The sequence below is a fragment of the Anabrus simplex genome, chromosome 2 (genome assembly GCF_040414725.1).
Source record: "Anabrus simplex isolate iqAnaSimp1 chromosome 2, ASM4041472v1, whole genome shotgun sequence".
Classification (NCBI taxonomy): Eukaryota; Metazoa; Arthropoda; class Insecta; order Orthoptera; family Tettigoniidae; genus Anabrus; species Anabrus simplex.
In genome coordinates this window covers 1,061,083,046-1,061,110,919 of record NC_090266.1, presented here as the reverse complement: position 1 = coordinate 1,061,110,919, position 27,874 = coordinate 1,061,083,046, and the positions used below count along the sequence as shown (strand labels likewise).

The window sequence follows — 27,874 nt, the reverse complement described above, 5'->3', positions numbered from 1 at the left end:
GGGTGGCCCCCTGCGCAGTTCATGCACACAGGCGCCGCCTTAAGTGCTTTTCAGGCAGTGTAGTGGTGATCATCCCCAAAATGGTTGCATCTTACTCCTGACGGCGGCCCCATCTCAAGCAGGGGAAACACTGCAAGAGCTGCTGAGGTGGACATACAGATTTCACCTGTCTGCCGCTACCCGCTGTGTGTCCTCTCCTGATTGGCTCCTCGGTTGACTGCTGCCCTGAGTGCATTCCTGGTCTGCGGTTGGGTTGCCCCTTCTGGTGGGCCGGCGTCGTCTTCCTCCTGGTACGTGCGCAGCATCTGCTTCCTGGTGGTGGCGGTCTCTTCTTGGCAGGGGATGAGGCCTAGTCCTGGCGGCCTCCTCCTCGGCCTTGTGACAGTGGGGTAGCGGGTGGACCAGCTGCAGTGCCGGCTTCCCCCTCCTGGTTGGCGGCATCGATCACTGCTGACATCTATGTGCATTCACTGTTCTATGGGGCGCCCATCAATGTCTGCATCTTGAAGGAGACGCTAGCAGGCCGTGCCTGAGTAGCAGCCTCTGAACCCCCGGGGGGCATCCGTCTTTGTTGCGCCTTTCGCCTTCCGGGTTGCTTTCCTGGTCTGCGCCCCCTCTCGGTGACCCTGGCAGGTGGTGGACGTTTTTGTTTGGTGGGCTTGTTGATCTGTGCGTACTTCGTGAAGTGCAGCAGTTCGACCTGGGTCGCCAGGAAGTGTGGGTCCGTACCCACTTGCTTATACTTCAGCCTCCTGGCTGTCTGCGTCCCGGCTATCTGGATGGCCGCCTCCTGGCTGCCGATGTCAGTTGGGCTTTCTCTCATTCCTGGCATCCGGGTAACCTGGAAGTGTTTAGAAAGCCACTTCTCGTAGACGCCGATGTTGTCCGGGACCTTCGGGCGTATGATTAGCGCCCAGGGCAGGACTTCCTAGACTAGGTGGACCGGGTCAGCTCCTCCTCCTTGCCTCTGTAATTTGTAGAGAAGTCTCGTGAAGGCGATTAGCTCAAAATGTCTCCCGTTGCCCCGTCGGAAGTACACAAATAGAGTCGGGAGGTAGAGGTCCAGTATATAGGTCCCGGCGCTAAGCCTCTGGATGAACCCCTCTGAATAACCTCGTAGTCGAATTCCTCTGGGAGGATTATGCCTACCTCCTCCATTGTTACTTCCACCTATAAATAAATGCCTGAAATGACAGAATTAGCACCGAAAAGTGTTTCCAGACAATGCTCTTATGTGCTCTTAAAAGTGCACGCACGCACACACACACACACACACACACACACACAGACAGAAAAATGTTGCTCCTTCCTGTTTGTACTAATAAGTACAAGTTGCCTGACTAGTACTGACAAGTACAAATAGCCTGGCGAGCAGAGTGAATCAGCGGGAAGCACGTACGTCCGCTCGCTGTAACTGCCAAACTCGTCCTCGGTGGTGCAGAGGTCGGCTCTGCACTCTTGTTTTTTAGCGTGCTCATAGGCGCGGGGTGTTGCGAGGTGAGGGGAATGCACAGTGCGCATAAGTGCACAGACTTCACAGTGCACATGTGCTGAAGTGTGATGTGCAAGCTGGCGGTTAGTTCCCTTGTTACTCATTGTTGCTGAGATGGCTAAAATATCGCACCAGTAGCTAGCAGTTTGTTCTGTGACCTCGGCCAGGTGGCGCTAGTCAAGAAGATGGCAACACCCGCATATGTAAGCGGCCATATTGAATGCTTACAACCTATGTTTGTGTTTATAGCCCTCATTGTCTGATCTTATCTTACCCTGCTCATCAATTTAAAATCTAGGTATATTTAGTGACGAACAAGGAAGTTTAGTACAATCGGCATACAATCTACTGTGTTCTGAAGTAAAAGAGAACATCCACATATTTTTTCAGTAAGACTCGCTGTACTTCCTTCGTAGGTTACCTTTACGTACATGACCCTATTTTTATTTTCGGTGATTGAAACAACCGGTTTACTTTACAAATTTGAATACTAGAAACTGCTGGCAGCCTACTGGAGTGTTTATAACAGTCAGATTAATCCCTTGTGGTAATAACTAAAACGAAATAAAGGCAAAGGCGGAGATAGATGGACGTGTAGAAGAAGCTGAGGCGGAGGAGGGTAGAATCACCTTGTATCACGTATTCCTGCCTGCGTGGGACGTCTGACTTTGAACTGTGAAATTGGAACTTCTAGTGGTTACTGATTATTTTGACCAGGGCACGTGCCACTTTGGGCATCCCAGCGGACGTTACATTTGATACTAAGACAAGTCACTTACATGGTAGCTGTCCGGTATAACCTATAATTCATAGGCACGGTATATGGTGTACAGCACCTAAGAGATGGCACAACATTAAACAATAAAGCAACAAAAAGCATAGATTTCCAATACTGGGTACAAACGTTTGGTTTTGATGACACTGACGATTACGAGAATGAAATTAATCACGCTATTCTGAATGCCGTACAATCAGCAGCACTGGGAAAGAAAATTTATGGGCTTCTCAAAAGGAAAGAAATAGAAATCGTCAATACCAAACTTTGTGCAGTAAATGATGCAAATTTTGAAATGTAATGCTTTTTTCGTTGATGTCTCAGGCGGCACTGGGAAAACTCTACTACATGCTTATTGGAAGACATCTTAACGTAAAATGAATGGCGTTTACCGCTATCGCACCCATACTACTCCCTAATGGTCGCACTTCTCGTAAAACCTTTGGTCTCAAAGTACCGTTAACATCAGAGTCAGTTTCGAGTATCAAACCAGGATTGTCCAAGCCAGGAACTTAGCAGAAACAATTTTTCTTATGGATCAACTCTTACCAAGAGTTGAATGTCCGGATCCTCCTTTTGGTGGCAAAGCGATGGTACGGGGAGGAGTGCTTTGGAAAATGTCTTCCCGCAGAGCCAAGAGCAAACAGAAATGAATTATTAGATCTTTACATTAAAATATGTTCTCAATGGCCACGATTCAGGATGTTTACACTCAAACAAAGGAAACATGCTTGTTTATTCGGTGCAACGTCAGTTGCTGAATATGTTTTTTTTTTTTTTTTTGCTAGTGGCTTTACGTCGCACCGACACAGATATGTCTTATGGCGACGATGGGATAGGATAGGAAAGGAAAGGCCTAGGAGTGGGAAGGAAGCGCCCGTGGCCTTAATTAAACAGTCCCAGCATTTGCCTGGTGTGAAAATGGGAAACCATGGAAAACCATCTTCAGGGCTGCCGACACTGGGATTCGAACGCACCATCTCCCGGATGCGAGCTCACAGCTGTGCGCCCCTAACCGCACGACCAACTCGCCCAGTTAAATATGTTCTAAAGCTAGGCAGCGGGGAATTACCACTAAATACAATGGGAGAAATTGAATTGCACTAGATAATTATCATTTCTAGTGACAATTTTAATGATGAAGTTTTCGGAAACTGCTTTGCCACTGGAAATTACGAAGGAAAGAAATATAGAACAATACTAGCGCCACTCAACAAAGACATCGATAAAATTAACAATGATATCACTGCCAAACTTCCCGGAGAGTACAAAATCTACCATCACTACGACTCAACAAGAAATCAACTCGAAGGTGTCATTTCAATTTACAACTAAATTCCTTAATTCGGTGAACATTTCAGACTTGCCAAGACATGGACTGAAATGGAAAAAATACAATAATAATTCTATTACGCAGTTTGGATGTATCAGAAGGTTATGCAACGGAATTAGACTTATTGTAACAACCCTGTGTAATGACGTAATTAAAACAAAAAAATTATCGTTGGTGAAAAAATCCGGCAAAGAAATTCATATTTCTTTGATTCCACCCTTGATTCCACAAAAGGTCATCCAGGACGTACCATGCAACGTCATCGATTTTGAGTAAGACCTGCATTTGCTATTACGCTGTACAAAGTGCAGGACCAAACTTTCGATTTTTTTTTTTTTTTTTGCGTGGACCTAAAATAATGTGTTAATAGTTATAGTTTGGTTTGATCCTGACCTCGCGAGTTACTTATACTATGGTGAGACTTACGATTTCAGAATATGATTTTAGACTAACTTCTCACCATTTCTCCATTTACTGAAAAGATGATCTTTTAGGTGGGGATAACAAAAATAACTAAAATTTATATGCTAGGAAGTAAATTAACTTCTGTCGGATCTTTCCAACAATTCCTGTGGCTCTGAATCTATACCACATCTGTTACGTTTTCCTAATGCTAGAGGTTCCTTTTCCAAGCATTTTTTCGTGCTATTGAGTCAGGGATTGGTCCTTTGTTAATCGACTGACTCAGGTAACAAACTCAATTATTCCAAGGAAAATTCAAAACGAACTGTTTTAGTGATCACTACGAACTGTTTAAAAATGAAATTTTTTATCTATAAGCATGAATGGGTGACAACTGTTGGGGATGAAGTCTTCTAGGACTTTTAAAACGTTTGAGATTATAAAATGAATATTGTGTTTACAAAAATGAATGGAATATTTGAATGATTTGCTATAAATGACAGAATATTATCTTAAGAGCCTGAAAGAAACACTTACGTATATCTTAAAGGGCTCCCTGGATGAATGGTCAGCGTACTGGCATATGGCCTGGGATTCGTTTCAAGGACGGGCCGGGGATATTAACCACGTTTGGTTAATTATTCTACCTCAGAGACTGGGAGTTTGTAATCGTAATACACCTCACCACCTATACACAAGACATCACACTACGCCAGGATTTCCCAAACGCTTTGTGTCTGAGGCCCCCTTAGCATATCACATTCATGTCCAGGGACACCCTCGCCACAGAATATAATACTGAATTCAGTGAACAAAACAGAGATTTTTGGTGATGTTACCATGTTTCATTGTATTCGTATAATTTAGGACTAATATTTACTTTGCTTTAAATTTAACTTCGTATACATGAGTATACTTTATATATGCATAGAAATTAGAAAACATTGTGATACTTGACTAATAATTACAACAGTCTGGATCTGGAAACGTACTTGACAAAATTCACTTGGTACAGTTGTAGGATCAATGGGCGGATGGCACTGTTTTCCAGAGACCAAGCGTTTTACAAGCGCAGTCACCCGAACCGAAGATCAGCTTCAACATTAGTTCCGCTTCTGTACTTCGTTTTCATTTGTGTCACAGCATAAACCGTACACTCACAGGTATGTTGTCACGAAAAGCATTAAACGAAGTATTTCCTTTCTAGAAATTGTAGGGTATAGGGGATGTCATGGACCCAAAATTCGATCATAGACGTCGAGTTGTGATACGAGGTCTTCACAAGATACTGTCAACTTGTACGATTTATCGTCCGAAATTGCATATACTGTATGTAAGTTATACAACAGTGAAGACATATGTCCCTAAACTTATAATAATGATCTATGAATTGTGTGTGTGTGTGCAGTAAAATACTTTAAATACTCAGAACTTTCATTATTATTGCGGACCCCTTGGATTATCGTCGCGGCCCCCCAGGGGTCCGCGGACCACAGTTTGGGAATGAGTCCACTACGCCACCATAGAAGCACGCAATAGTGAACACAACCGCCCCCCCCCAGACACACACAGGGTTGGCGTCAGGAAGGGCATCCGGCATCCGTTAAACAGGGATAATTAATACTAATTTCGTATGGCTATTTCTAGCCGGGTGCAGCCCTTGTAAGGCAGACCCTCCGATGAGGGTGGGCGGCATCTGCCATGTGTAGGTAACTGCGTGTTATTGTGGTGAAGGATAGTGTTATGTGTGGTGTGTGAGTTGCAGGGATGTTGGGGACAGCACGAACACCCAGCCCCCGGGCCATTGGAATTAACCAATTAAGGTTAAAATCCCCGACCCGGCCGGGAATCGAACCCGGGACCCTCTGAACCGAAGGCCAGTACGCTGACCGTTCAGCCAACGAGTCGGACAAAACAGGGATTAATATGCTGTACATTAGCGTTATCCCAGATAACTGAAAAAACGGCTATGAAAGGAGGAGCAATTCCTAAGTATAGCTGAAACTTGATCCACATGGACTGAATAATAATAATAATAATAATAATAATAATAATAATAATAATAATAATAATAATAATAATAATAATAATAAAGTTATTGCAGCTAATTGCCATATACAAAGAATAAACAAAATCATTCAATGCAGAACTTAATTAGAGGAATTTTCCTTCCTTCACACCTTAGTACGTGATAGCGATCACACTGCTTCTCGCACAAAACACACATGCATCCCTCATTTGGCGAGTGATACTTCGTCGTGGAGCATAGTTTGAAGTGAAAACCATGCACAGCAAGCCTTGTTGATACACTGACTGACAGAGCAAATGCAACACCAAGAAGGAGTGGTCAGAACTTTATGCCAATTGCAGGGTAGACTGACGTCACTGAGGTATGCTCATGATGTGAAATGCGCCGCTGTGCTGCGCACGTAGCGAACGATAAATGGGATACGGCGTTGGCGAATGGCCCACTTCGTACCGTGATTTCTCAGCCGACAGTCATTGTAGAACGTGTTGTCGTGTGCCACAGGACACGTGTATAGCTAAGAATGCCAGGCCGCCGTCAACGGAGGCATTTCCAGCAGACAGACGACTTTACCAGGGGTATGGTGATCGGGCTGAGAAGGGCAGGTTGGTCGCTTCGTCAAATCGCAGCCGATACCCATAGGGATGTGTCCACGGTGCAGCGCCTGTGGCGAAGATGGTTGGCGCAGGGACATGTGGCACGTGCGAGGGGTCCAGGCGCAGCCCGAGTGACGTCAGCACGCGAGGATCGGCGCATCCGCCGCCAAGAGGTGGCAGCCCCGCACGCCACGTCAACCGCCATTCTTCAGCATGTGCAAGACACCCTGGCTGTTCCAATATCGACCAGAACAATTTCCCGTCGATTGGTTGAAGGAGGCCTGCACTCCCGGCGTCCGCTCAGAAGACTACCGTTGACTCCACAGCATAGACGTGCACGCCTGGCATGGTGCCGGGCTAGAGCGACTTGGATGAGGGAATGGCGGAACGTCGTGTTCTCCGATGAGTCACGCTTCTGTTCTGTCAGTGATAGTCACCGCAGACGAGTGTGGCGTCGGCGTGGAGAAAGGTCAAATCCGGCAGTAACTGTGGAGCGTCCTACCGCTAGACAACGCGGCATCATGGTTTGGGGCGCTATTGCGTATGATTCCACGTCAGCTCTAGTGCGTATTCAAGGCACGTTAAATGCCCACCGCTACGTGCAGCATGTGCTGCGGCCGGTGGCACTCCCGTACCTTCAGGGGCTGCCCAATGCTCTGTTTCAGCAGGATAATGCCCGCCCACACACTGCTCGCATCTCCCAACAGGCTCTACGAGGTGTACAGATGCTTCCGTGGCCAGCGTACTCTCCGGATCTCTCACCAATCGAACACGTGTGGGATCTCATTGGACGCCGTTTGCAAACTCTGCCCCAGCCTCGTACGGACGACCAACTGTGGCAAATGGTTGACAGAGAATGGAGAACCATCCCTCAGGACACCATCCGCACTCTTATTGACTCTGTACCTCGACGTGTTTCTGCGTGCATCGCCGCTCGCGGTGGTCCTACATCCTACTGAGTCGATGCCGTGCGCATTGTGTAACCTGCATATCGGTTTGAAATAAACATCAATTATTCGTCCGTGCCGTCTCTGTTTTTCCCCAACTTTCATCCCTTTCGAACCACTCCTTCTTGGTGTTGCATTTGCTCTGTCAGTCAGTGTACATGCCGTAACTCGTAGTTGGCTTCCTTCCATTTGTCATTCACCATCGTTTCCGTACTGTAGAAGTCCAAACCAGATTTCCGATTTCTTTCTCTGATGTTCGCGAAATAAACTTTGGTACGCTGAAGTTGATGGGAGAGAGAATTTGCCCCGTATTTCCTCCAAAAGCATCATTTCCCTAGTTAGCTCATACACCAGTCTCGAAGAGATGAATTTCGATAAACATAGGGCTCTCTTCAAAAATGTTGCTTTTATCTTCTCCACATCCTTTAAGTTTCTTACCGACAGATGCTGCCAGATACTGGAGATGCCGTAGGTTATTACAGGTGCTATTTTCACTCTGAATAACTTCAACGCTGTCTGAAGGGATATTTTACACAAATATTTGATGTCATTAATAGCTACCACTGCTGCTGTTAATCTTTGTTTGATATGCGCTGTGGAATTGGTTCCTTGTATATGCAGTGTTATTCCGAGGTATTTAAATTTATTCACACTGGTTAATGGTTCTCCATCCAAATATATCACATCACTTGCTGCATGTCTGCCTCCTTTCCTAAAGGTCATAGTCATGGTTTTACTTCTGTTAACATGAAGGTCATTTGTTTTAGCCCACTCTACGAGTCGATCAAGTGCCAACTGCTGAGCAGGTATTGATCTGGACACTAAAAACATGGACTGATAAGAAATGAAGACAATATGCATCAGGTTTCTAGGTTGATCTTTTTCCTTCTTCACATGTGGGGTTGCGGGGGCGAACTGCGCCGCTCGTGTGGATTTGGCCCCCTTTCATGGACGGATGCCCTTCCTGACGCCAATCCTATGTGGACCGGGCGAGTTGGCCGTGCGCGTAGAGGCGCGCGGCTGTGAGCTTGCATCCGGGAGATAGTAGGTTCGAATCCCACTATCGGCAGCCCTGAAGATGGTTTTCCGTGGTTTCCCATTTTCACACCAGGCAAATGCTGGGGCTGTACCTTAATTAAGGCCACGGCCGCTTCCTTCCAACTCCTAGGCCTTTCCCATCCCATCGTCGCCATAAGACCTATCTGTGTCGGTGCGACGTAAAGCCCCTAGCAAAAAAAAAAATCCTATGTGGTGGGATGTATTCGTTATTGCATGTTTCTGTGGTGGTTGGTAGTATGGTGTGTTCTCTGAATATGAAGAGTGTGATGGGACAGACACAGTCAGTCCCCAAGCCAGAAGAATTAATCATAAGCGATTAAAATTTCCGACCCAGCCGGCAATCGAACTCGAGAACATCTGGACAGAAGGGATGACCATTCATATGCAAGCAGACGGACAAGTTTATAGGCTTATACTATACCTCGGATTTTTAGGTGGTAATAGGTTAGAATGTAAAGTAATTTGGTTTGTAGGAAGTGTCATGCACCCCGTTGTACCACAGTGTAGGAAGAGTAGCATAAATTAAGGGAGTTCTGTCTGCTGTACCCCTAATATTTATGCAAATCTCATAGCATAACCGCTGTACAGTGTTGGGTATACTTGTTACTGGCTTAAGTAAGTTTGCATTCTAACCTATCAGCACCTAATAATCCGGACTCTACGATAACCATCCAAATACAAACGCATTTGAACACTTAATATTAAGACAATATACTGTCGTTTAAGTTTTCATTTTTCTGTATTTACAGGATGCTAATAAAAGGCCAGAGCAAAACATTTTAGACACGAATAACGTGGTCAGGGAGTAAAGAAGTTAATGATATTACAAAATCTATTTTTAAAAATTAAAAAGAAACAAATCTCACCAACATTAAAATGTTCAATTATGTTTTCAGTAAATTTGTTAATTATATGCATAGAGAAACATGTAAAGACTGAGCAGTTTAATACGTTAAATTAAATTGTTTTCTTTTCTAAATTCTTTACTTGATGATGAATCTTGTTTAAAAGGGTCTAACATCTAGGTATCCGCCTTCTTGATTTTAAAACAGTTTTCAAAAATAAACCCATTAAATGGAAACTAAGTTTGCCAAGTCCATTTCGGAGGTAGAGCACCCCCCCCCTTTCGAGTACGGCCTTGGTTGGTATTGTGATATAAGATCTTTCAAGTTCGACTCAGCTTCAAAGAACTCCATTTCGTCCATGCTCTCACCAGTGTACCGATACAAGAAAGCCTTGCATCTGAACATGGCGCTGAACAGTTCTGATATACGCTAGAAAATCTCCTGGATGTCAATGGCCTTTCCAATGAAGGTGGCAGACATCTTCAGATCACGAGGTGGGATGTCGCAGGCAGCAATCTTCAAATTGTTCGGAATCCATTCTACGAAGTAACTGCTGTTCTTGTTCTGGATGTTCAGCATGTGTTCATCAGCTTCTTTCATTGACATACGGCATCTGAAAACTGTGAGGTGGCGACCATGTCTTGCATCGCAGGCAGCCTTCATATTCTTGGCATCGAAAATATGTTGTGCAAGTGCAGGAAATCTGAGGTCACGGTACTGCTGGGATGTGAGAGGAGCGAAACCAGTTATAAAGAAGTGGAGTCGAGGGAAGATATCCATGTTAATGGCAAGATTCCTGAGATCAGCATTCAACTGACCGGGGAACCTAAGACACGTCGAAAGACCAGACTTTCTTAGATAAACAAGATGATTAAAGTCACCGTAAGTAGGGGTTGTGAGTTTCATGATACTAAAGCAAATATCGTAGAGATTATTTATTTATCCATACGGTATGTTTAGTCTGTATTTTCAACCGACTGGTGGACAGAGAGGTAGTGTCTGATATCTTGAGAGAAAGTACCACTGAAGAGGTGTTCATAATTTTGTCGAGGTATTCCTTGCGGGTCTTTGAGATCAGGAGTGTTCCCATGCCGGATCCATTACCACCTTCCACTGAATGTGCAAGTTGGAATCCCTGCAGGCAGCCGCAGCCTTCGGCCTCTTTTTTGACTACATCCAGAACGGCATCCAGTTGTTGCCAGCACCGCTCTGATCAAAAATGTAGTTATCTGGACCTTTCGTCAAGATATTACGTCCTGATAACTTCATTTTCGGTCAGAGCGGTCAGGCTCAAGACAAACAAGAACGGCGCGAGGCACATATTTGCCCCCAGAGTCTTCACTGTAGTAAACGTTGATTGGTTCGAACTAAAGGTCCGAGTCTCCGTGGTGGGCTCCAGTTGGGCCTATTCCATGCTCGTCAAAGATCTCCTAGAATTAGAATGAAGCAGGGAGACAGGTTAGGGTTCAAAATAATATATTTATTACAAGAGATGCAAGGCTGAAGAAAATTCCCCCAAGAAACCGACTAGAACATTGGGCACTCGAGAAGAGGAAACCTTTTCAGTACCGTAATTTTCTGTTTCAGTCCAGGGACCTTTGAAGTTGCCACATCATTGATAACTTTAAACATAATGGTACAATTCATGGAATATGAAACTGTTCATAATGAAGTTCCTTCAGATTACACAGAAGGGTAAGCACTTTAGTAAGTCCCGATCTCCGGCCGTTTCTAACAAAAATAGCATCCCGCTGGAAAACATTATGTCATTTCTCAATACCCCTATCAAAATATCTGGAACCCTGGAAGTTTGAAGTCATTCACTTCCAAACACTACCGTCTCGAATATAAATATCATTCTATGGAATTAAAGAAAGAAAAGGCGGTTTGCGAATTCCCAGCACAAATGTCGAATGTTTTTCCAACACACACAATCTGGATTTTAATCTAGTATATAAACACAGTCTTCATAAATATTGCCTTCATTGCAAAAGAAATTGCGGCAATATGAATGACGAATATCAATGAACAATTCCCAATCCGGCAGGGCAAACGGAAGTTACATCTCGTCCTAGGATTACAAATTGTATTTCTTGGAATAGGTGTTGTCTTCTCACATTAAATTAACCATCGTGGAAAAAATACGGCATGCCATAATATGAAGAGTGTTGCGTAAATTCCTGCTCTTAAAGAACACAACTGGATTCAATGAATGACAATTCATTGATAACAAAAAGGAAAAAGTGGCAATACGTCGAACGTATGTTAACTGAACGACCTATTCCATAGAGGCACATGACGAACATAGATACCCGAAACTACGAAGAAAATGGGCACGTGAAGGCGATAGGACTGCCATATTTAGAATAACCACAATTTGTTGCCCAAACCGGAATGCAAAACACCCACTGCATTAGCCGCCAGCAACCCAGATGAACCTAAAGCAGATCTCGGACGTGCGACCTGGTATCGTCCTCTCCACTAAAAGCAATTTCAAATAATTGAACATCTAAAGGAACAACATATGTGAGAAGTGTTTGTCACCACGCCCTCGTCTGGAGTCTTTTTCCTTCCACTATAAATTTCCTTCCTTTCTGCCTAGCATACACTGGTCAAGAAGATTTCCGACCAGAGTAGATTAATCGTAAAACCAGAATATACTACTGGACAGTAAGAAAGCAGTAGACTTCATATTTTGATGATAATTATGAAGTGCTTCAAATGTCGGAAGTGGGGAGCCACAATCAGAAGAGAGTTACCGATGTGCACAGCTGTGAAACTGGCACGTTTCGAAAACTGTAATAGTTAAACTGTGCATGGAGCAATTTACAGCAAAACAGGATTGCATAAATACTGAATGGAAATGAACTGAAAACTAGTGCATCCGAAATGAAAGTATTCTTTGGAGTACCCGTAAATAGAGTTATGTGAAATTTGCCGTATCCGCAAATGTGAATGTATTGATATGATGATGTCGAATTGGACCTGAAGCATCTGCAATAGCTAGAGACAGGTTTCTCAATCTTCGACAGTGTTTACATTTTGTGGAAGCAATTGCAGTGAATGTTGACAAGGTTTCAACTAACAAACTGTGGAAGATACAACCAATCATTGACACTGTTCGTAAGAGATTTCCTGCCATCTAATGTTAATCCATGTCCTACTTTGTCGATGAACGAATGATCCCATTACTGGGCTGTGCAAGCTCACGTAAGTGAGGAATGAACGAAGTCCAGTAAGACTAAAGAATTTTGTTGTTAGCACTCGTTTTTGGGCCCCGTGGTGCAGGGGTAGCGTGCCTGCCTCTTACACGGAAGCCCCTGGTTCGATTCCTGGCCAGGTCAGGGATTTTTACCTGGATATGAGAGCTGGTTCGAGGTCTACTCAGCCTACGTGATTACAACTGAGGAGCTACCTGACTGTGAGATAGCGCACCCGGTCTAGAAAGCCAATAATTTCTTCTCGACGACTCGAAATGTTCCCAAGTTTACTTCAGAACGAAGTAATGCACACGAAATCGTCGAATGAAATTCTAACTCGAAGTTGGAATACGAAGTCATAAGACATTTAAAGATAAAGTCCATAAGATTATGTCGACGTATGGAAAGTTTCCAGATGCAATAGAAAAGACGAAGTTATGGCATCTGCCTCCTGACTCTGGTCACCTCACTACGGCTATTGGAAAATTTACTGCAAGCCATACGAATGGTGTTGAAATACTTTACACAATAAGTTGTTCGTTCAGAATACGTTATAGCCGCAATACATAGAAATGAAATGATGTGAAATGGACGACTAAAACCCTATATATATATATTGTGACATTTTAGGTCTACTGTGATCGGCCGTGAATTTTATAAGACCGGGCTGTACCCCAGGTGTCTCGCGCGGAGTGTCGACAGGGAAGTGCAAAGGGATGATTTTTTTTGTTTATCTTTTGTGTTACCTGCTGAGGAGTGAAAGACAACGTTATTACCACAAGAGAAGACGAGAAAATTTTTTGATACAGCTGAACCTTTCACCTCCGACAAGTATTACATTTAAAATCTTTCGTCATATTACCACGTCAGATCCGACATCCTAATAGTCACTCTCCAACAAGTATGCATAAAAAACCGTGATACCACACTTCAGGAAGGCACGAATAGTAATAATTGAAAATTAAGTTAATTATGGAATTAATTATATAATTATTTAACAAGAAATTAACGGACATCTCAATTACACGCCGAGGAATTCAGGACGTCAATTGAATCATGAGGTGTGACGTCAGAGCTCGGAACATAGGTGGCGAGCTGGTACTAGAATATTCTCATTCATTCTCTCACGTTTGTTTTCGCTCTTGTTCTCTGCTGGCTACGTGATTGCTCGGGAAGTTACTACATAGGAAAGTCTCCTACAGGCCTGGACACAGCTGTTATTCGGTCTACGAGGGGAGCAGTGTTATTTCAGCGCAGCTTTAACAGATCATTTCAACATCTTAACAGAAGTCAATAGTGTTAGAAAAGAAGGCACGTATCATCCTTTGCTAATTGTGAAACCACGAGTTCGATGCATTTGTGTTAATATTGTTGTGTGAAAGTTTCAGTGTACTGCAAGTAATACGAGTTCGATACCGGCCACGGAAATGGCAGCCTGCAGTGTGAAGTTCGTGTGCCTTGGAGACATCGCTTGGATCATGATGCAGCACTAAAACCCAGAACCGATGCCAACGGCGTCCTAATGCCTTGAATCCTGCCTAGAAGAACACCATGGTCATCAAGACATCCAAGTTAAGTCGACATTTCATTTATACTGGGTATTATCTGTTCTATGTAGCTGTAATATGTAGTTAACTTTCTTCTTGGAGGGATTATTAATTATACAGTAGTTCGAGTAGCTTTTTAGTATCTTTACCATGTTATTTTCTTGCATTATTCGACGTTGGATTTGCAGTTTCACTTACTACGTGATTTTAAGGTGCATGATGACAGGGTGTCAACATCATCGGCCATGCGGGTTTCAGATAGTTATGTCATCGGACATGTATCTGATTTAAATATCAGCCATCTACTAACCTCTAAGGAATTTTACATTTCTATTCGATTACTATGATATTGAGGATTGTGTACGCGTGATATTTTCATTCTTCGAAATGTATTTCTCTTATATTTTGCCCAAAAGTGTTTGCTATATTTTACACGAGGCAACAGGCTCATCTGACATATTAACGCTGTGCTAACGATACGGATAGCTTTCTTTGAATCCAATTTCATACTTTTTAAGGAAGGATAGTGGCTTATTATTATATTTATATGTGGTTCAAGTCATTTATGTGAATTTTCCCGTAATATTTTGAACGGATGTTGCGAGTTATTTTCGCCATTTTTACCTCTCATATTGTGCCATGTGGTGAATTATGGCATGAATTATGCTGATTTTATGTGCTATTCGAAGGCGAATCTTCACGCCTCTATGGATAGAGGCACATTTAATATATTTTTGCGATGTTGCGTGCATTGATGAACGGAGATTTTGGAATAATTTATCGTCATTTGACGTATGCGCGAGTTGTTGTTTGTGAGAGAATTATAGGCGATAGCGTCTTCATTAAATATTGCACCACGAGGTAAACCACATGTCTTCCTTCAAAATAAAATTGAGTGTATGAGATAGTTATTTGTCATACTGGATGAGCGTCATCACCAATAATATTAAATCGAAGTTGTATAATACTATTCACTTCCTCAATATATGCTAAATGTTGGTAACGTCCTGAGTTCGATACCGATTGGCGATATTTTTTCAGTCATCATTACCTAGATTGTTTGTAGCAGGTGGATTAGTTACAGGTGCGGATCATTATTTACAGGAGTCTGCCATTCCCAGGAGATGAATGGACAACGTGTGGACAGGTGTATATTTGTAAATAATACTCTTAGTTGTAGTTAGTTGCAATTGTTTTTCCTTGGTGGATGATGGTAATAGATCATTTCGTGCATTTTTATGTTGTTATTCCACAGGTTGGGTGATTTAATTTTTATTTGCAATATCGATTTATGTGTAACCATCGTTGTTCCGAATTTCGGCGTTGTGTCAGGATTATGACACATGGTTAAGGATTTAATTTAAATTAATTTTTTTCTTTCTCTCTTTTTCTTTCCTACTTTGCCACGTAATATCACGTGTATTATGTTACGCCGAGCAGACAATCATTGAAAAGTCGATTTAAATTGGAAAAGTAATTAAATTAAAAGGTGAAATTAAGCGACAAAAGTAATTTGTTAAAACTTTTATTTTGTATTTTCATTTTTTCAGTCATATAACTTTAATATTTAAAATCTTGTTCCAGATTTTCCGGCATGAATTGACATGCGTGCGAGCATCATTTTCTAGAAAAATCAGATAACATTCAAAGTAATATTCGGAAAAAAATGTGACATGGACAAAACAATTTTGTCAGAATGAAATAGAATTCATTAACTTGTACCATCCCATTTGTTTCAATTTTTTGGATGTACAGCAAGAGTTGATATAAAATTAAAATTTTAGCGATCATTTCACATAATCACCATTCTGAGAAGGAAGGAATTATTATTATTTTTGGAATAAATCATCCACCATTTATTTGGATTTCGATGGTTCATTATATACGAATATCTGCCCATCTCCTTGATCCACACCATTTTTCATATGGAACATGTCAATCCCTTACTGAGCACCCCTTACTGTCTTAAACGGGCAGAATATATATACACATATTAATTTAAAAATGACCTACCAATGATTAAATATATACATATTATGAATTAATTATATAGTTCAATAATTTTATACATGCATTGATGTCCCAAACATCACAACATGTTACTTCTCAATATAACTTCTTTGTTTCAGTCGACACTATTTCCTGAGGAATTGAGGACCCCACTTACTCAGTTATGGATTAAACCATGTGGAATTCAACACATCTACTTCCTCATCCTTATGTTTACACCCTTCTAAGAAATTAGATTTTTATTTTTATTTCTATGTCCTAATTTTTACCTATAATACTGTATAGTTTATTCACAAAGATTTGATTGTAATCTATAAAGGTTTAATTGATTTAGGTTCTATTTTATACAGTTTAGTAGCCTCCATTAACCTTCCTATCGTTTACTCACAATTTTAGAAAGTATTTCGTTACCAAAGTTTATTTTAAGTTCCTCAGTTAAGTTCCTTTTATCTCATAATCTCCTTCTCAACTAAATATAGGCAACATTTAATACTATCGTCAATTTATGTCGCATTTTAACCTGACACTCGTCCATTAATACTAGTTGCATCATTTATTTTTTACGAGACTTGCCTCACACTCATGTCAATAAGTCAACAGGGTCTGTGTGTATTATATCCCTCATGCTCAATTTCCTTACAATACATTTATCTCTATATCCTCTATCACATTTTCCATTTATTCGACCCTTTCTCTATTTACTAACCTTCTTTTTTATCAAATTCTATTTTTATAAGATTCTTTGGATTATTCCCTCCTTTCCGAGACCTCGCTCGATTGTATTCAATCTAGTCATCATCAAACAAATTTGTTGTAAATATTACAGCATAATCCATCACAAATCATAGTCCTTGGTTCAACATGATCAGAATCTCTCGCTACGTGAATATGCACAGAGTTCAGAAAATCCAAACGTGAATGAACAAAATTATTTTCACAAGATTTCAAACCACATCACAACCACACCATCATATCAGATAAGGGTTTAATGACCGGTACTTAATTAGTTTATTGTTATCTAGTTTTATTATTGTTATTGATTCCTTATTTTAGATTATGAGCCCTCAGATTATGTAGACCACCCTACATTGACGACCCACGCAACTCCTAGTAAGGGATGAAAACAAAGAATGGGACGAAAAGATCACGTGTAAGACATAAATCACTCCGTCATCACCACGTGCAATAGGGATAAATTCAAATAACATACACTCAATCGTGCGAAACCAATACTTAGTCACAGCATACAGATCTTCTTTAATTGTTGTCGAGTTCATTTAAATTCATTTATTATCATACATGATAATACACATACGCGGACACCACGTGGTTATAACTCAACCCATCACTGCAATTAGCCCACTCATGCACCTCATTCGCCGCATGGAAACCACTCCATATCATTTCAGTCGAACTGGACATCCTCGGCATTTCAACAATCACCTTACAAACTAATTTAACGCTCAACAACTTGTGTTTAATTATCCCGTCCTACTTTACTTTACCTTTATTTTCTGATTGTTATTCCCTACCTCACGAGAAAGTATTCAGAAGAAATAATATCACGTGACTGCCAAGGAATGAAATCAATATTGCGATCTGATTCAAATGGTTAGGGTACGTCTCAACTTCAATCGATATTCTAATTCAAGTCATTGTTTTACTGTCTGCTTCCGAAATTATTATTATTATTATTATTATTATTATTAGGGCCTCACTATTTCAGTGATAATCGTTGAAGATCGTAATTAACACACACACACATTAAAATGAACTAGTAACATCCATGCTCTAATTAACCAACACCATGATGAAAGAAAAGGTCAATATTTATCTAATAGCAAACAAATTACTTAATCTACAATACAATCTGACGAAAATCTACAGAAAAGAAGAAAATAGTATGTAGTTGGTACTCATGTTTCTCGATGCAGGCAGATTCAGCTGGGAAGTGTAGAAGAAGACAGGTCTCATCTCTCGATTAAGTGGGATAGTACAAGTCAATTGCGCTGGCTCACACAATTACAGCTTACAATTAGGCGTACATGATGTCCACAAAATGAGGCAATGCGAAGTTGTGGCGATAATTCCACGAAATTCTTATGGAGATTCTCTCTCACAGATCCATGACTGATGATCTTGCACTCGTAGTTAGGCTGAAACTAACACTCAAATTAGAAATTTGATCCACTTGCATTTGTACCAAAGAGTTGTGTACTGTTTACTTGTCTATTTGTTGACGCAAAGGTGTACATTTTACGCTCCATTCATTTTTTGTCTCCTTGGAATAGTACCCAAAACGTATAACTCCTAGCTCAATTGAGTTTAATATCTTGATTCAGTGTTGTACAATTCCATAACTCTCGCCATAAGGTACTTGTCTCGAGCTAACTTGCGCACTGTGGTAAACTTCTATGTTGATCCACTTCGTATTCGACAAGTTCACGAGTTCTCTCCTGAAATGATAATTTCTTCTCGGCGACTCGAAATGTTCCCAAGTTTACTTCAGAACGAAGCAATCCACACGAAATCGTCGAATGAAATTCTAACTCGAAGGTGGAATACGAACTCATAAGACATTTAAAGATAAAGTCCATAAGATTATGTCGACGTATGCAAAGTTTTGAGATGCAATAGAAAAGACGAAGTTATGGCATCAAAAACTGTAAAGTATATAGTAAAATGTTTAAACTTTTTTATTTCCACCTATTCAATACAATTCAAGATGTTGGCATTTATGTTAAAACATTTTTCAAATGTGAGACATGTTTCGCCTCTTACTGTGAGACATCTCCAGTCACTAATCAAAACCTTATAAATTTTGTCAGATAACATTACAAACACTCTACAGCTATTATAAAAATTTTCATGAAACAACTAAAAATCTAATATAATTATGAATTCATGTGTAGATCACTTAATGAATAGGACGTCATTAGATGGTACAATAGTGCAGATGATGGCTTGAAGCCTTAGTCAATATTAGATTTCAAATACGTAGTGGAAAGTATATAAAATCATTTCATTGAAAATATACAATACATTTAAATGATATTAAAATAGTATGTTCTTAGGTGTTACACTTAAAAATGGAGGTATCATATAATTATAAGTGACAGTTGATGGCTGAATGCCGTAGTCAGAGTTTGAAGCATAGGTAAAATAACATGTTAATATATGGTAAATGAATATGAAAAAGATTACATTAATGAATATAAAATGTAAAGGAAAAACATTCCAAATGCTGGGCAATTGTTATTGACGTCAGCGTATAATTGTCCGTTATGTTTAATGGTCAACAGTTCATAGGTTGTTCAGCGAGATTGTGTTGACACGAAGTTTAGAGTTGGCTTAAATTTATTTTGAGTCATCTGAGTAAGTTTGTAGAAATGAGGATGAGCAGTTATTCTCTACGTTGATAAGATTTTGACACGAAGGTTGAATGGCTGTTGTTTTCATAACTGATTGCCAATATATTTTAAAAACGTTGATATTGGAAAATTTTGTATTATTGACGAATGTTGTGCGAGTTTGATGGGGCTGTTGAAATAATGTTGTTGATTATTTGGTTCTGAAATGAAGAAAAAACTGTATTAATTTTGACGAGAATGAAAGGAACTTGGGAAGGTTATGTCCAAGCGTTGATGGAGAGAGGATTTTGGTGCTTACCTAGAGTGTTGTTGGCCCGTTTGACTTCTTGTGTGAATCGTTGTCAGGATACTAGTTGTCGCTAACGTTTGTACTCCTTGTGTTGTACGTATGTCGTCTGTGCCGTGGGGCATACGTTGGAGGGGGCGGGGCTGTAAGCTTGTGATTGGCGCACGGAATGGAGTTGTGTATAGTGGGGGAAGCGAAGGGGCGTGAAGCATTTATTGGCTTAAGATTGGCCCGTGGAGGTGAGTTACGTAGGTTGGGAGGGGAAGGGGGGTGTGATGTGTTTGTTGACGTGGAAGGAGTGTTTATTGATACTGTATTGAAAATATTGAAGAAATGTTTGTCCTGAAGGTTTACTTTATTAAACAATGTTACAATTTGGTCATATAAAGGGCTTCTATTGTCTATTGGATCATTTAAATTCTTATTAACATTGAATTTTTGGTCCAAAAATATATAAAAATTCTCAAATACGGTCATGAGTCTACCTTTTTTAAATCTTTTTAAAATTTGAAGGTCCTGTTCAATTGTGGTAAAATTGTGCCCAGTTTCTTTCATGTGATTGCTCATTGCTGAGTGTTTATTATGTTTCTGAGCATTGAAATGCTCGGAATACCTATTTATGAAGCTTCTTCCTGTTTGTCCGATGTATGAGCTGAGGCATTCATTACATTTTAATCTGTAGATACCGGAGCCTGAGTATTTATTATTTTCAGAATTTATTGTATTGTGGTTGAAGAACATTTTTTGGTTGGAATTTTGAGTTGTGAAAGCTATTTTGATCTCTTGATTTTTTAAGGTATTGGTTATTTGATATATGATTTGGTTGGTGTATATAAAGGTTGCGTACTTTGATTTTTCATTCTTTATTGGGGAGAGCTTCGTGGATAGTTTCAATTTAACCTTATTAATTAGTTTGTCTATGATGGAGGGCTTATATCCATTGAAAGAGGCTATTTCTTTTATTGTGTTTATTTCTTTTTTTAAATTGATGGTTGAAAGGGGAATTTTTAGAGCTCTGTACACCATAGTGTAAAAAGAGGGCTGTTTGTGTGATTGTGGATGTAGGGAACTTTGTTTAATAGTTGTAGGTGTGAATGAGGGCTTTCTATAAATTTGAAAATCAAACTTATTGAAAGTTCTTGTTATTGTGATGTGAAGAAAATTAATAGAGTTGTGGTTCTCATCCTCTTTAGTGAATTTGATGTTGTAATCTAGATTATTTAAATAAGTTAATACGTTTTCACTGTTGTTGAGATTTTTGTCAATTATTACTAGCGTGTTGTCAACATAGAGGAGCCGTCGATTTAATCCACTGATGTTTTGTATTATTTTGTTGTTTTCGAGGTTATCCATATAAATTTCAACAAGGATTCCGGATAAAGGGTCTCCCATGGCCAGGCCTTCTTGTTTGGATATTTTATCGTTGAAAGTGAAATAGTTGTTTCGTAAGACAAAGTTTAGTACTTTTAAGAGTTCTTCTATTTCTATTTTGCTTAAACTGCTGTGTTTGGAAAGATTGTTTTTATTATTTCTATAGTTTTTTAGCGGGAATGTTTGAATACATGTTAGTGACGTCGAAATAGCACATTATGTGATTAGGTTTTAAGTTGAATTTTTTAAGTGTTTCACATAATTCTATTGAATTTTTAGGGTGCTTGTTATGGAATTTAAAATGTTTTTTGAGTAATTTTTGGAGGAATTGTGAAGTTTTATATGTCGGGCTATTTTGGCAGTTTATGATCGGTCGAATGGGAACGTCCTTTTTATGTACCTTCGGTAATGATCTGACGGTGGGTAGTTTGGGGTTCATATTAATGAAGCTTCGGTATTCATGTTCATTAAATAAAAATGGAGAGTTTTTTAAAAGTGTTTTTAGGTTACGTTGAGTTTTTGTAGTATGAACCTTTGGGATGATTGTGTAAGTTTCATTAGAGAAGAACTCCTCTGTTTTACGAATGTAATCCTGTTTTTTCATTAAGACTATAGTATTGCCTTTGTCAGCTTTAGTTACTATGATGTTATTAGTGTCAACTTTTTTTCTTAGTTCTAGGATCTGTTTTTGTGAGGTAGAGTTATTTTTGTTAGAAATTTATTTTAAAAGAGCAGGTAATTTCTTATTAATTTCATATTTTACATCATTCTGTTTGTTGGAATTTGTTATTTATGTTTGCTTCAGCTTCGGCTATTGTGGTGATTATATCTTCTGCTTTGTGTGTGTTGGGCCAATTATGTTTTAGGCCTTGGTTGAACAATTGTGTTTCTTTGTCTGGAAAAGTGATGTCAGATAGATTGATTGTAGTAAGAACATTGCTCCAAGGAGAGGGGGATATCTTTATACTACTGTTCTGATTTAGCGATTTTGCTTTTTCTTTTAAATGTGTTAATTTGCGATTTAGAGTTTCTTGTTTTTTGTTCAATGTAATCTGTATTTTATATGAAATGTGTTGTTGATAAGAATTTCATTCTAGAGGTGATAGAGATTGCGCGATAATCAAATGTTCGCGATAAAGTTGTGTTTTCAAAAACGATTTCTTTTTATACAGTAGTTTTATTTGATTTTGAGCCAAATGTTGTTGATTTTATTTTGAATGTCTTTAGATTTATGTTTCGGAATGTTATTCCTTTGAGTTGATTTTAAAAACTTCGGCACTAAATTGGATATTACACATTCTTTTAGAAACTGAATATCCCTTGAGATCCTGCTAATTTTAGTTTTAAGGTTTTGATACTTGTTTTTATTAATGGATTAAATCTATGGCTACGCTATGTCGACGACACGCTGGTAATAATTGACAAAAATCTCAACAACTGTGAAAACATATTATCTTATTTAAATAATCTAGATAACATCAAATTCACTAATAATTTCGTATGGCTATTTCTAGCCGAGTGCAGCCCTTGTACGGCAGACCCTCCGATGAGGGTGGGCGGCATCTGCCATGTGTAGGTAACTGCGTGTTATTGTGGTGGAGGATAGTGTTATGTGTGGTGTGTAAGTTGCAGGGATGTTGGGGACAGCACAAATACCCAGCCCCCGGGTCATTGGAATTAACCAATGAAGGTTAAAATCCCCGACCCGGCCGGGAATCGAACCCGGGACCCTCTCAACTGAAGGCCAAAACGCTGACCGTTCAGTCAACGAGTCGAACATCAAATTCACTAAAGAGGATGAGAACCACAACTCTATTAATTTTCATAACATCACAATAACAAGAACTTTCAATAAGTTTGATTTTCAAATTTATAGAAAGCCCTCATTCACACCTACAACTATTAAACAAAGTTCCCTACATCCACAATCACACAAACAGCCCTCTTTTTACACTATGGTGTACAGAGCTCTAACAATTCCCCTTCCAACCATCAATTTAAAAAAAAGAAATAGCCTCATTCAATGGATATAAGCCCTCCATCATAGACAAACTAATTAATAAGGTTAAATTGAAACTATCCACAAACCTCTCCCCAATAAAGAATTTAAAATCAAACTACGCAACCCTTACATACACCAACCAAATCATACATCAAATAACCAATACCTTAAAAAATCAAGAGATCAAAATAGCTTTCACAACTCAAAATTCCAACCAAAAATGTTCTTCAACCACAATACAATAAATTCTGAAAATAATAAATACTCAGGCTCCGGTATCTATAGATTAAAACGTAATGAGTGCCTCAGCTCATACTTCGCACAAACAGGAAGAAGCTTCATAAATAGGTATTCCGAGCATTTCAATGCTCAGAAACATAATAAACACTCAGCAATGAGCAATCACATGAAAGAAACTGGGCACAATTTTACCACAATTGAACAGGACCTTCAAATTTTAAAAAGATTAAAAAATGGTAGACTCATGACCGAATTTGAGAATTTATATATATTTTTGGACCAAAAATTCAATGTTAATAAGAATTTAAATGATCCAATAGACAATAGAAGCCCTTTATATTACCAAAAAATGGTAACATTGTTTAACACTTTCACGCCCACAGCGCAGTAGTACGTAGCGCGAAAGCTTAGGGCCTCCCATCCATAGCGTAGTAAAGCGTACTTGTACTTCTAGTCGCCTGTATGAACCATCTATCGGCCGATAGATAAATATAACTTACTGTTACTAGCATGTGCACTTCCTAGAGACCAATGATATTAGTTTTCTTCTTTTAAAACCTTAGCAGGCGTATTAGAACACGGAATACGGAAGGCAGTGATATATTGTAAACAAACATGTCGACGCTGAATTCGCGTGAAAATATTTTATGCGATAACGACACCGAACGTTTGGTGAACGATAATTCTGAATGTGAAACTGTTAGTAGTAGCTTAAGTGAACTCAGCGGAGTGGAACGTGAAAATGAAACTGACGATATTTCAGGAAATGACGACGTACACATGCGTGATGACATAGATTGTAGGCCTATCATTCAGTGGACAAATACATTGCCTTATGTCGAACCGTCGGACTTTACTGAAGAGCTAGAATCTTGCCATTCTCCTCCTGTGGGTAGTACAGCATTAGAGTACTTCTCCCTTATATTTGATGACAACATTTTCGATTTAATTGCCCAGAAAACGAATGAGCATGCTGCTCACTTGCATTAAATGTCTGCATTATCATAATGATGGCTGAAAAGAATTGCTTTAATTCTGGGGAAAATATGCATTTTAATATGGGCGGGAAAGGGTTAATAAAGTAAACCTTCAGGACAAACATTTATTCAATATTTTCAATACAGTATCAATAAACACTCCTTCCACGTCAACAAACACATCACACCCCCCTTCCCCTCCCAACTTACGTAACTCACCTCCACGGGCCAATCTTAAGCCAATAAATGCTTCACGCCCCTTCGCTTCCCCCACTATACACAACTCCATTCCGTGCGCCAATCACAAGCTTACAGCCCCGCCCCCTCCAACGTATGCCCCACGGCACAGACGACATACGTACAACACAAGGAGTACAAACGTTAGCGACAACTAGTATCCTGACAACGATTCACACAACAAGTCAAACGGGCCAACAACACCATAGGTAATTACCAACATCCTCTCTCAATCAACACTTGGACATAACCTTCCCAAGTTTCTTTCATTCTCGTCAAAATTAATACAATTTTTTCTTCATTTCAGAACCAAATAATCAACAACATTATTTCAACAGCCCCATCAAACTCGCACAACATTCGTCAATAATACAAAATTTTCCAATATCAACGTTTTTAAAATATATTGGCAATCAGTTATGAAAACAACAGCCATTCAACCTTCGTGTCAAAATCTTATCAACGTAGAGAATAACTGCTCATCCTCATTTCTACAAACTTACTCAGATGACTCAAAATAAATTTAAGCCAACTCTAAACTTCGTGTCAACACAATCTCGCTGAACATCCTATGAACTGTTGACCATTGAACATTACGGGCAATTATACGCTGACGTCAATAACAATTGCCCAGCATTTGGAATGTTTTTCCTTTACATTTTATATTCATTAATGTAATCTTTTTCATATTCATTTACCATATATTAACATGTTATTTTCCCTATGCTTCAAACTCTGACTACGGCATTCAGCCATCAACTGTCACTTATAATTATATGATACCTCCATTTTTAAGTGTAACACCTAAGAACATACTATTTTAATATCATTTAAATGTATTGTATATTTTCAATGAAATGATTTTATATACTTTCCACTACGTATTTGAAATCTAATATTGACTAAGGCTTCAAGCCATCATCTGCACTATTGTACCATCTAATGACGTCCTATTCATTAAGTGATCTACACATGAGTTCATCATTAGACTAGATTTTTAGTTGTTTCATGAATTTTTTATAATAGCTGTAGAGTGTTTGTAATGTTATCTGACAAAAGTTATAAGGTTTTTATTAGTGACTGGAGATGTCTCACAGTAAGAGGCGAAACATGTCTCACATTTGAAAAATGTTTTAACATAAATGCCAACATCTTGAATTGTATTGAATAGGTGGAAATAACATTTTTTAAATATTTTCCTATATACTTTACGAAACTTTCAATACGGGCAAAAAATTATTTTCATTACTTGTAATAATCAAAAACTGTTTCAGAACGTTCGTTCCTTCTCATCTTCTTAACATTACACCTCTCGTTACGTCTGGTTAAGTGACGTAATCTCACGATTAGAGTGACTATTGGTCGACATTGGAGCCTAATTGTGATTTGTTCCCTTTTACGAGAACACCGATCTTTCTAGAATTCTGACATCCACTTTTCCAGTCTTCTCGCATGACGTTAGCATACCGTTGTGACGTAGCCCACGTGTCCTTGACAGCTCGACCTAATTCCGACCTGCTTGCTTCAACGGGATGGCCTGGCTATCAGCCGTTAGCTCGTCCGAGCGTACTGCATGAATAAATATACATTAAATCAAATCTCCTTTCGTTCCCATAAGGTACCATTGAGACGGGTACAATATATTTAAAAGCATCTTAGTCCATTTTTTATTTTGAACCAAAAATTGACACATTAGTTTTCTTCAGGTCTGAAAGGGTTTTATTATTCGATCAATCTGAATACAACTCTTCATAGCAGGTTGTTATCTCCAAGAATTGCAAGAAGATTTTCACTAGTCAATTTCTGGCCCAGTTAGGCCTAAATGATCTTCCTGACCTTGGGTCAGCACTTGACGTGGATTTGGCCTAGTTTTATGCCCAAATGCCCCTCCTGACGTAGCATGTCGAGGGATCTATTCATTATTGCGCAGTTTAAATCCCCGTGCCGGTCGGGAATCGAATCCGAAGCCCTCTGTACCGATGGGCAGTACACTAACCATTCAGTTAGGGAGCCGGGCACCCAGTTAACTAATACTTTATTTTTATTTAACAAAAAATGTCTTTCTTGATGTCTTTGATAGAGTTTTATGCCAGTAGAAGATCACAGTACCGCCTCTGTGGTGTAGTGGTTAGCGTGATTAGCTGCCACCCCCGGGTTCGATTCCCGGCTCTGCCACGAAATTAGAAAAGTGGTACGAGGGCTGGAACGGGGTCCACTCAGCCTCGGAAGGTCAACTGAGCAGAGGTGGTTTCGATTCTCACCTCAGCCATCCTGGAAGTGGTTTTTCGTGGTTTCCCACGTCTCCTGGCAAATGCCGTGATGGTACCTAATTTAAGGCCACGGCCGCTTCCTTCCCTCTTCCTTGCCTGTCCCATCTAATTTTCCCATCCCTCCACAAGGCCCCTGTTCAGCATAGCAGGTGAGGCCGCCTGGGCGAGGTACTGGTCATTCTCCCGAGTTGAATCCCCGACCCAAAAGTCTGAAGTTCCAGGACACTGCCCTTGAGGCGGTAGAGGTGGGATCCCTCGCTGAGTCCGAGGGAAAAACCGACCCTGGAGGGTAAACAGATTAAGAAGAACAAGATCACAGTAAAATCATCATCATCATCTACTAAAGGCAATGCCTTGTCGCTGTAGCCACATCTGACGATCTTCTGCTAGCCTCTTCATGTTACTATATGAACCACATGCCAGTTCACCGATGGAGTTCCTAATGTGTGACATCCTTGGACGTCCCCTGTGTTTCTTTCCCAGTACTTTACCTTCAATGGTGGTTTGGGGAAGAGAGTCATGTCTCAGCACGTGCCCAAGGAGCTTTGTTTTCCTCTTCTTTATCGTATTTAATAAACTTCGATCCTCTTACGTTCTTTAAAACAAAGTCATTTGTTTTTTTATCCATCGAACTTGTTTTTGTAATACTTCTCCAAAACCACATTTCAGCAGCCTCAAGTTTTATTTCTTCCTGTTACTCTAATGTCCAGGCTTCGCACCTATAAAGCAGCACACTCCAAACAAATGTCTTGAGAAATGTTTTCTGGTTTCCAAACGGAGATGATTGTTTAGCAATAAGTTTTTCTTATTTTGGAAGGCTTGCTTTGCTACCACTATTGTTTTCTTTATTTCTGAAAGGGAACTGTTATCAGAGGTAATTTCACTACC

At 39.9% G+C, this 27,874-nt stretch overlaps 1 pseudogene; it reads right to left on the bottom strand.

Moving 5' to 3' along the window:
* Window positions 1–928: 928 nt before the first annotated feature.
* Window positions 929–27,507, bottom strand: LOC137498503 (tubulin beta-4 chain-like; annotated as a pseudogene).
* Between the last annotated feature and the right edge of the window lie 367 nt (window positions 27,508–27,874).